The 2,388-nt window shown below is 39.1% G+C and overlaps 1 non-coding gene across 1 annotated transcript; it reads left to right on the top strand.

The window, feature by feature from the left end:
- Positions 1–1,941: 1,941 nt before the first annotated feature.
- On the top strand, positions 1,942–2,151 carry LOC126014951 (small nucleolar RNA U3). Its single transcript, XR_007497877.1, has one exon. It is a non-coding gene; the product is annotated as a small nucleolar RNA U3 (small nucleolar RNA).
- The last annotated feature ends 237 nt before the right edge of the window (positions 2,152–2,388 follow it).

Genomic DNA, 2,388 nt, shown 5'->3' with positions numbered 1-2,388 from the left:
CTTTGGTCCTGGATTGGCTGCTTGAAAGGCAAACACCACTGTGCTATCTCTCCAGGCCCTCATCTATAGATTTTAAGAAAAACTAAAGACATTAAAATAATCCCCAGAGACGAGGTCCAAAAAAAAAACGGCTCAAGATATGAAGCTCACCACAAATAGTGGTGAGTGCATTAAATAAATAATTATTCTGAGAACTATCATAACATTTTCAGTGAGTGAGGAATGTAGAAAGCCTGTCTCAAATACAGGTGGAAGGTTGGGGAGGGAAGAGATGTGGGCATTGGTGATTGAAAGGTTGCACGATGAAGGGGGTGTTCTTGTTATGACTGACACCCAACTACAATTATGTGTGTAATCATAGTGTTTAAATAAAGAAATAAAAAAGAGTAATAAAGAAATTGGTAATGAGATTTTTATGGCAATTTTTCTAGAACATTGAAGAATGGATACTTACTATATTGACATTTATGATGTGATTTGTGTTTACTAAGCCACATTCCAGAGTGAGCCACAAGTAGTTTGTACTAGTTTCCAGACACCAATGAATGAAACCAAAGGCAGAATCAACAGATGAAAACCACAAAACCAAAGGGCTGTACAAAATGAGGTTCCCTTCATGACATTGAGACTAAAGGCATCTTTAAGGAGGAAACAGCACTCTCCAAACAAGTGGAAGCAGAGATGGGACTATTTTAAGCTGAGAAGCTTCTGCACCTCAAAGGAGATAATGCCCAGAATACAAAAGCCACCCACTGAGTGGGAGAAATTATTCACCCAATACCCATCAGATAAAGGACTAATATCCAAAACATACAAGTTATTGACTGAACTATACAAGAAAAAAAATCTAACACCATGAAAAAAAGGAGAGAAGAAATGAACATTTTGTAAAAGAAGAAATGCAAATAGCCAAAAGGCACATCAAAAGATGCTCAACATCACTAATCGTCAGGGAGATGCAAATCAAAACAACTATGAGGTACCACCTTATGCCACTGAGATTGGCACACATCACAAAGAAGGAAAACAAGCAGTGCTGGTGGGGATGTGGAGAGAAAGGAACTCTTTTTCACTGCTGGTTGGAATGCCATCTAGTCCAACCTTTATAGAAAACAATATGGAGATTCCTCCAAAAACTGGAAACTGAGCTCCCATACGATCCAGCTATACCACTCCTAGGAATATACCCAAGGAACACAAAAATCCAATACAAAAATCTCTTCCTCACACCTATATTTATTGCAGCACTATTTACAATAGCCAGACTCTGGAAACAACCAAGATGTCCTTCAACAGATGAGTGGCTAAAGAAACTGTGTTACATATACACAATGGAATATTATGCAGCCATCAGGAGAGATGAAGTCATGAAATTTTTCTATACATGAATGTACATGGAATCTATTATGCTGTGTGAAATAAGTCAGAGGGAGAGAGAAAGATGCAGAATAGTTTCATTATCTATGGGTTTTAAGAAAAATGAAAGACATTTTAGCAGTATATCAGAGACAAGAGAGATGAGGGCTGGTAGGTGCAGCTCATGACATAAAGCTCACCACATAGAGTGATGAGTGCAGTTAGAGAAATATCTACACTGAGAACTATCATAACAATGTGAATGAATGAGGGAAGTAGAAAGCCTGTCTAGAGGGAGGGGAGGAGGGAGATCTGGGAAACTGGTGGTGGAAATCTTGCACTGGTGAAGGGGGGTATTCTTTACATAACTGTAATCATACAACTACAATCATTTTTGTAATCATGGTGTTTAAATAAAGAAAATTTAACAAATAAAATAAATTAAAAAAACAAAACAAAACAAAAACAAAATGAGGTTCCCTGTTTTGGTCCTGCCCATTATGATGGCTAACCAGTGGAAGCAGAGATGGAATTGGAGGGTGGAACTGCATTTGCTCTTATGCCTGTGTTAAAACTCATGAACCCAAGACTATACTTTCAGGGATCATTTCTATAGTATGTGACTAGAGAAGTTTCTATGATTGTAGCACCCGAAGCCACGAGGAGGAGCCAGAGCATCCTGTCCTGAGCATGAAGCTGGCTCTAGGTTTCGCTTCTGCGACTGCCTCTTGCTATTGATGATAGTTCTTCCTTTTCTCCGAAAAGGGTAGAGGGAGAGGATGCAGTCTGAGTGGTGAAAAAGAAAAAAGTGAAAAAAAAAAAGAACCCCCTCACAAACCCCTAAGTTTGTGGCATCCCATGTGGGATCTAGAATCAGGCCTGGGGCATGAGATTCTAGAATTTTACCAGATATGTGGAAAGATATGAGGTGAATCTGGTACCCAAGGAAAAGAACTCTGATGATGCCTGGGAATTTTCTGGGACTATAGATGCTTATTCTGGATAGTCAATACAGCACAGAGGATCATGAAG

This window comes from Suncus etruscus, chromosome 7 (assembly GCF_024139225.1).
Source record: "Suncus etruscus isolate mSunEtr1 chromosome 7, mSunEtr1.pri.cur, whole genome shotgun sequence".
Classification (NCBI taxonomy): Eukaryota; Metazoa; Chordata; class Mammalia; order Eulipotyphla; family Soricidae; genus Suncus; species Suncus etruscus.
This window is presented reverse-complemented; position numbering and strand designations above follow the sequence as displayed.